The sequence below is a fragment of the Sinocyclocheilus grahami genome, unplaced genomic scaffold (assembly GCF_001515645.1).
Source record: "Sinocyclocheilus grahami isolate Dianchi unplaced genomic scaffold, SAMN03320097.WGS_v1.1 scaffold1780.1, whole genome shotgun sequence".
NCBI lineage: Eukaryota > Metazoa > Chordata > Actinopteri > Cypriniformes > Cyprinidae > Sinocyclocheilus > Sinocyclocheilus grahami.
This window is the reverse complement of record NW_015506959.1, coordinates 77,700-85,978: the sequence shown is the minus strand read 5'-3', so window position 1 is coordinate 85,978 and position 8,279 is coordinate 77,700. Positions and strand designations below refer to the sequence as shown.

Genomic DNA, 8,279 nt, shown 5'->3' with positions numbered 1-8,279 from the left:
TGAAGGTGAAAGAGAGCGCTGTACATTCACCCCCCCCACCTACAATCCCTGCCGGTACGAGACTCGAACCCACAACCTTTGGGTTATGAGTCCGACTCTCTAACCATTAGGCCACGACTTCCCCATCTAAACCAATAAATAAAGGGATCTAAACCATTTTTTTAAAAGGAGGGGTTGAATAACAGCATTCTTAAAACTAGCGGGAACAACCCCAGATGACAGACTACTATTCAAAATAGTCAGAATACTTGGACCAATAGTGTCAAAACAGCAATTGGAGAGAACTCTGCCCATTGAACTTAAGTCTGAATGCCAACAGGTAAAAGACAACTTGGAAAAGAACATTCAGAAGGTAGGACAAGCAATGATGGATTGTATGTCACGAAGGGATGTTCAGCTGAAATCTTTAATTCAATCTTCCCCCACTGTAACATCTACTCCTCACTTCAGTTCACCTATATCAGCTGATAGTCCGACTTACCCTATACATTTTAAAACACCGATCAAGCTGGAGTTTCCAAGGTTTGGCAGTTTGGAGGGAGAGGACCCTATTTCTTAACTTGAAAAATGTGATGAGTATCTTGCAGTGCAACCGCTGACTGATGCAGAGATATTATCCATGTTACCTTCTGTTTTAACTCATACAGCTAAGGACTGGTGGATTGCGGAGAAGAAGAGGGTACAGACTTGGAGTCAATTTAGGAAGGCCTTTCTACAGTCGTTTCTGCCTGATGACCATGAGGTTGAGGTTGAAAGAAGAATTAGAGAACGGAAACAAGGAGTTGATGAAAATATTCGAACCTTTGCTTATCAATATCGAGCCTTATGCCTACGACTGAAACCTTCCATGTCAGATCGTGAAATACTCCAAGCCACACTTAGGAACTGTAACCCTCGTGTTGCCAGCATACTCCGAGGCACTGTCTCTACGGTTGATGAGTTTGTACGGGTTGGTTCCCTAGTAGAAAGAGATATTGGAGAGGAAAGAGCCTACTGGAGACAGAGACAAGTAGAGCATCAGGCAAAGTTGAATGGAGCTAATAAAGCTACAAAGGGGCGACAGTTACATCATCACATTGCTGTAATGTCAGGGAATGTGGAGAAGCAACTTGACCCATTATCCTTGCCAATTTCCATCAATAGCTATAGATGTCAGGCAGTTTTGGATACGGGTAGCACCTATTCTTTACTTCAGGAGTCTTACTGGAAAAGATGGAAGTCAAGCACGACTGATTAATAGGATCGGCAGGAGTGATCAGCTCATTGCTAGCAGATGAAATTTGAGATCTAATTCCAGCGACCTTACCAATACATTTTTTTAAAGAATGCTTCACATACATCAGCAGAAGGAATGAGTGATGGGGTGGCGACAGGAGTAGTAACTAACTCTCTTGTAGTTTCTGTTTTAATGGCTTTATTGATGACAAAAAACAGCACTGCATTGGTTTCATCAGCAGTTATAGCTACGGTATGATCAATCTAAGACAATAATATAATAAAATAAATAAAACTATTACTAAACCATTTGTTACTGGTTGTCAGAGCGGCTGAAAACTCTGTGACGTATCTGAACTTCTCTCTGGAGGACAGAGGTCCAAAACCTCTCCACATCATCTACAAGGTCAGAGAGTCAAACAAGCATCTGAAGTTTCAGCATTTATTTCATGGTACATTACAATAATCAATCTGTCAACTAGAGTGCAGATGTGACACAAGGTGGTTCAGAGGGATCATATTGTCATGTACCTGTGTGTCTGTATGTCTGTGTGTTTGCAGGTGGAGAATATGGGTGTTAAAGGTCTGCCGGTGTCAGTCACGCTCACCCTGCCCTGTCAAACTACACATGTGATTTTAACAGCTCACAACTTCAGCATGCAGGAGGTGCATCACTCGTTCATCAGCTCATACCATCAAATCATCATGTGCTTGTTGAATTAACATCTTCTGTTCTTCTCTCCAGAACTCAATGCAGTGCAACAAGTCAGATCGACAGGTAAGAGATCATAGAGCCCTTTTACAACTGGTGTTAAAATGTTCGTTCACCTAACACACATTTTTCTGTCATAATTTCTCATCCTCATGCTGTTCCAAACCACTGACTAAAACGCATCTCTTAGAATATCTTCTTTTAGGTGAAGCTATTTTCTGAAGAAAGAACCGTTTTAGGGGAATGATCCCTTTAATATCAGATCACATGCAGTCCCAGTAAAGACGTCTAAAACACATCTCATTCTCCACTTCTGCCCCCTTGATTCTATTGTTTCAGGACGGTCACTGCGGGAAGTTTGAGTGTCCTCAGTTTTATCTGCAGAAAACTTTAACAGTTCACTTCAACCTGACAGCAGACGCAGAGCTCCAGAACATGAAGGAATACGAGAGCGTGAGTGATGAACACACATCTGAACTACAGCACTGCACAATCACAGACACGTGAAGCATGCATCCACAGACACACACATGCTGTCATTCATCTGACAAAAGCAGGCTGTTTAAGAGCTATTACGTTTAAAAGCTGATGCTGATCCCAAACGGTTTCTTCTGCTGTAGAAATATTCCTTCTACGAGTTCAGGAGGGATTATGTGTTCAACATCAGCGCGGAGCTCCACTACAACACGAGCCGCTACAACCAGACTTCAACCGAACTGAAGGTGAATCCACATCAGACACGAACCAATGATTAGCTGCTGTTTTATGTTACATTAGCGCCAGACAGGTCTGAGATCAACAGGTGTACAATACCTGGAGGTCACTGACATAACCTGCAGTCCATCGCACAGTTTCAGAGCCTTTAAAATGAATCCGACACTGATGAAGCTTCCACTAGAACATAATGAAATGTGTAGCATTGGGAAAGCTGATTTTTGCAGCTATAACTCTACAGACGAGCAGCTGCAGCACAGACTGTGTGTGATTATCAGTGCCAGTCTGAATTCACACCACAGACCTGCAGCTCGTGAGCTCATCTGACAGTATTAGAGAGGCAGACTGATCTATCACATATTTTAACTAGAAAATATTGCTTCTTCTTTCTGCAGTACAATCCTCACAGATCCCAGGTACCCGCTATCTTATTTCTTCAGTAATTTATTTATTAATTCATCATTTACATCTTCAGTGTAAATTTGTATTTTATATTTTATTTATTATAAGTATGAAAAGTGCCAGTGGTTGTGGTGATTTTCTCAGACTGCAGTGAAGGTGGAGTTTGTCGTTCCTCCCAGTCGAATGCTGATCGTCGGCACTGGTGTAGTGGGCGGGTTCATCTTCCTCATTATCATATTGGTCCTTCTGCTGAAGGTAAGAACCAATCAAGTCACCTTACAGTTGATCTCATCATTCACCTCTCAAATTCTCAATCCAATCTCTGTGTGTGTGTGTGTAGTGTGGGTTTTTTAAACGAAATCGCCCTGATGAGTTTTTTCAAGACGATGAAAATGTAACTGCAGTTGAAGACTCTCCTCTCATGAACGTGAATGCTAAAGAAAACGGAGTCAGTGAGAACGACAGCACAGAGAAAGAGAACGGAGCGAGAGAGTCGAGCCCCAGTCCTGATCCTCCAAACACAGACGAATAAAATCTCACTTTATTCCAACACAACACAAATGAGGTGCAGGAGGGCCCATTTTGGAAGAAGCCTGATTCCTTCAGCCATCATCGGCTCCTTTAAAGACCGTGTGTTGCGTCCTGCAGATGGGTTTATTTATATCTGCTGTCGTTTTGGCTCTGATTGGAGAAACTGGATAGTTTAAAAATTATTTCTTGATTTATTATGGTAATAGGACTCGTAGGACTGTCAATCAGCACGGCCATCCAACTACCCACAATTCATTTGCTACTCATTTGAGTCTCATTCTGAAACCTAAATATTTTGTTAGTAAAAGCTAAAAAGTCATAGTTCTGATCATATATCTCAACAACAGACATCGCTGAGGGTTATCTTAACTGTTTGTTGTTGTTGTTTTTGTATTATGTATGTTATGTTGCGTGTGTCAAACAAGTGCAGTGCTGTGGGAAAATTAATAATTTCCCCCTTGGGCACAATAAAGTTAAAGTTAAGATGTTTGTTTTGAAGGAGCTGAAAATGGTCTTTTAATGGTCTAGTTGTATGGAGATATGATTTAAGGTTCAGTATGTTTAGTTCAATGATATGCAGCATGTGTAGCTTGTTTATGTCTTGATTCTAGTGACTTAATTTTTTGTTTATTTATGATAAGCCAGTTTTATTCTGATATTCATGGGCATTTTCTATAAAAAAAAAGTATTGAGTTATTGTTTTTATTGATTTCAGTTAGAAGTAGATTCAGTCTTTTTTCTTCTTGATCTATCTTTTTAATCTCAAAGAAAGTGTTCTGTAAGTAACCTTCACACCGAATATTGGTAGTCATTTGAAGAAGAGAAATGAAAAATCAATCAGTATAAATAAATCAGTGAACTGATAATAATAATAATAATAATCAGCTGAGTCCTTAGCCACCTCAAGAACCGGCTAAAAACACATTGGTAGCACTTTATTTTACAGTACGTGTACTTCCCTGGTACATACATGGCAAATATCTCGTACCTACAAGCAAATGAGTGGTAACACAAGGTACTTACCTGAAGTGTGTGTACATGGTAACAAATAAGAAACACGGCTGTATTTAACAGTCGTACATGCATGGTAATTATGTTGTACATACAGACAAGTGTGGGTACTTACATGGTAAATAATTAGATACGTCACTGTACTTACTAATGTATATACATGGTAAATATGTAGTACTTATGGAAAAATGTGGTATTATGTGGTAACAAGACATATACTGTACATGGTATATACGGTATGCTTGGTAAGTCCTAACCTTACCTAATAAAAAGAGGATTATTTTTCAATTGCTTGTGTAGGACTGTTAATGCTTAATTGCTCTCCACAACAGTGCTTACAAATGTGGCGAAGCAGTAAAGGATTTAAGATTTAGCACGACTACGCCACCCTGGGTCTTGCCCAGGGATCTTTCTTAATGAATTTCTTTTTAGGCAACACAGGTCAGCTCACGATAAATTTGCAGGGGGACATTGATATACAAAGTAATTTATTACAATTAAAAAAAGGTTTATTACAAAAAAAGGAGGTAGAAGAGCAATCACTAAACACAACAGTTCACATATAACAAACTCAATTACACACTTCACAAAATACAACAGTGGGCAACCTGGGTCGTCAAGGACATCCAAAAATCAAGGTACAGGAACCGAGGCTGGACAGCAGGGCATAAGGGCACAATCGGCCTATACAGCAAAACACCCTTCACTTATACCTGTGACACACACACACACACACACACATACACACGTGAAAGAAACACCAACACCAGGAATCCACCCCTGCCTTAGGCACTCAGCTCCTGTAACAACAGAAATCAGGTTATACACTTGAAAAGACAGTCACCATCACAAATGAATTACAATAAAGAGGGTTACCCACCCCCAAATGAACAGATAACGAATACTTAAATCCACCAAAATAACTAACTAATACAAAAGGCAATAATAAATTGCTACTACAACACAAAACAAAAATCAACAAATGAGCACAAACATCAGACTCACAGCCACTCAATATAGTAATACAACAGTAAAGAATAACACTTACACAATAACTATATGAAAAAAACAAATACAACAAAGAAAGTAATTGAGTGCCCTTAAGAAACTCAGGTTGAGTACACTCAACGATCAACACGTTTCACCATAAAGGCATCCAATCAATACATAAAACAAACAAACAAAAGGGAAAAAGAAAATGTTGGTAAACCAACTAACAACCACACACACACACACACACACGTCAACAAAAACGCCACGACAGGAAATTACAAAAATTAACCAAAGCAAAGCAACAGCGGCTCCAGATAATAGTTCCCATGTAGCCCCAACAACAGGGAAGCTAAATCGCAAGTAGTGACGCCACTGGTCTGTCTGCAATGAAATTACAATTTAGACAGATCAGCCCCCCCCCCCCCCCCCCCAATGCTAAATAGTAATAAAAAAATCCAAATATCAACCCATGATAAAATTTAAAAACACATACCATACAAAAGTTCTAAAACAATATATATGTGCTGGGAAGCTGAGGGCTCGTTCAGTCTATATGGGAAACAATGGGTCCAAAGGAGAAACAACCACGTCCGTAATGTCGGTGAACACCCGTCTCAGTCGTGCTGAATCGCTCTCACTCAAACTATGCATAAATACAACAAAAAGAGACTGCTATAACACAAGCAAATTCATAAAAGACACATCGCGACCGACTCCCTTACCTGCAGAGGGCAACCCTAGCCAAATGCTCGCCACGGAGTTTCCTTTATGCCATTCTGGAGGACAACTAAATGTAACGCAGGAAGCAAGGGGGCGTGGCTCATGACGCCATACTACCTCACCCACGAATTTATATATTCGCTAGTAGCCGTATATGGTAACTAATAAGACACATAACTGTGCATACTAATGATATGTACATGGTAAATGTGTGGCACCTACGGAAAAATATTGTATTTTGTGGTAACAAACAAGACACATACTGTACTTGGTATGTACGGTACCCTTGGTAAGTCATAACCTTACCTAATAAAAAGAGGACTATTTTTCAATTGCTTGTGTAGGACTGTTAATGAAGAACTGGTAATTCCTGTGTAATGTTTATGTAAAATGGTGCACTTTATTTTACAGTCCTATTTCCATATACTTCCTATGCACGTACTGGTGTATGTACCTATTAGTTAATGTACAGGATAAGTTATGCAGTACAAACATGGACCAAGGTACTTATTGAGCAATTGATGTTAGGTGCCATTGCAGTTTGGAGCTTTGGAAGTTGGTTGGGAACACGGCAGTAACTGTGCAGCACTGCATAGTGTTAATATTTAGCAGGCACAGTCCTTTTAAATAGGGATTTAGGCCCTGTCCACACGAACGCGGTTATTTTTAAAACTGCAGCTTTTTCTATGCGGTTTGGCCGTTTGTCCACACGCAAACACAGCACCAGCTCACTGGAACCGAACATTTCTGAAAACGCCTGCCAGGGGGAAGATTTTCAGAAACTCTGGTTGCAGTGCTGTCGTGTAGACAGCGAAACCTGAGTTTCTGGCTTGTGATGTCAGAGCCTGCGCTGTAATCTCCACCTACAGGAGACTTTTTCAGGCTTCTGATTGGCCAACATGGCTTTACGGTTGAGATTACATCGCCACCTGTTGGTTTGGCATGCTCTTGGCAGTGCTTCATAGCATGCGTTTGCGTTTTCATGTGGATGGAGATTTTTTTTAAAACGGAAGAAGGAAAAACTCTGTTTATAAAAATACCTGTGTACGTGTGGACATGGCCTTAGACACATGACAATCAGGAGTTGCAATTGCAAATATGAGTCTGGTAGCTACTGTATAATTCCAAAATAAAATCTGTCTACACACATAATTATTAGGAATGTACATCATCAAAAATCCCTATTGGACCAATTAGTTAAGATAATCAGTGTCGTTAAAGATAAGGCAAGTTAACTGCAATGGCACCTACCATCAATAAGTAACTTGGTCCATGTTTATACCCCCAACTTGAGTACCGCATAACTTATCCTGTACATTAACTATTAGGTACATACACCAGTACGTGCATAGGAAGTATATGGAAATAGGACTGTAAAATAAAGTGAACCATTTTACATAAACATTACACAGGAATTACCAGTTCTTCAAACTTTCTGTGGCAGGACTGGTGAAGCTCTTCCTGCTTGTATTTGGTTGGCTAGTTGTTCATTGATTGTCCTATCATCGGGCAGTGAGCGAATATATAAATTCGTGGGTGAGGTAGTATGGCGTCATGAGCCACGCCCCCTTGCTTCCTGCGTTACATTTAGTTGTCCTCCAGAATGGCATAAAGGAAACTCCGTGGCGAGCATTTGGCTAGGGTTGCCCTCTGCAGGTAAGGGAGTCGGTCGCGATGTGTCTTTTATGAATTTGCTTGTGTTATAGCAGTCTCTTTTTGTTGTATTTATGCATAGTTTGAGTGAGACCGATTCAGCACGACTGAGGTGGGTGTTCACCGACATTACGGATGCGGTTGTTTCTCCGTTGGACCCATTGTTTCCCATATAGATTGAACAAGCCCTCAGCTTCCCAGCACATATATATATTGCTTTAGAACTTATTTGTATGGTATGTGTTTTTAAATTTAATCATGGGTTGATATTTGGATTTTTTATTACTATTTAGCATTCGCGGGGGGGGGGGGGGGGGGGGGGGGTCGC

The 8,279-nt window shown here is 40.4% G+C and overlaps 1 pseudogene; it reads left to right on the top strand.

Moving 5' to 3' along the window:
* The window catches only part of LOC107572601 (integrin alpha-M-like), a 23,069-nt pseudogene extending 18,205 nt beyond the window's left edge, over positions 1 to 4,864 (top strand).
* Positions 4,865 to 8,279: the final 3,415 nt, after the last annotated feature.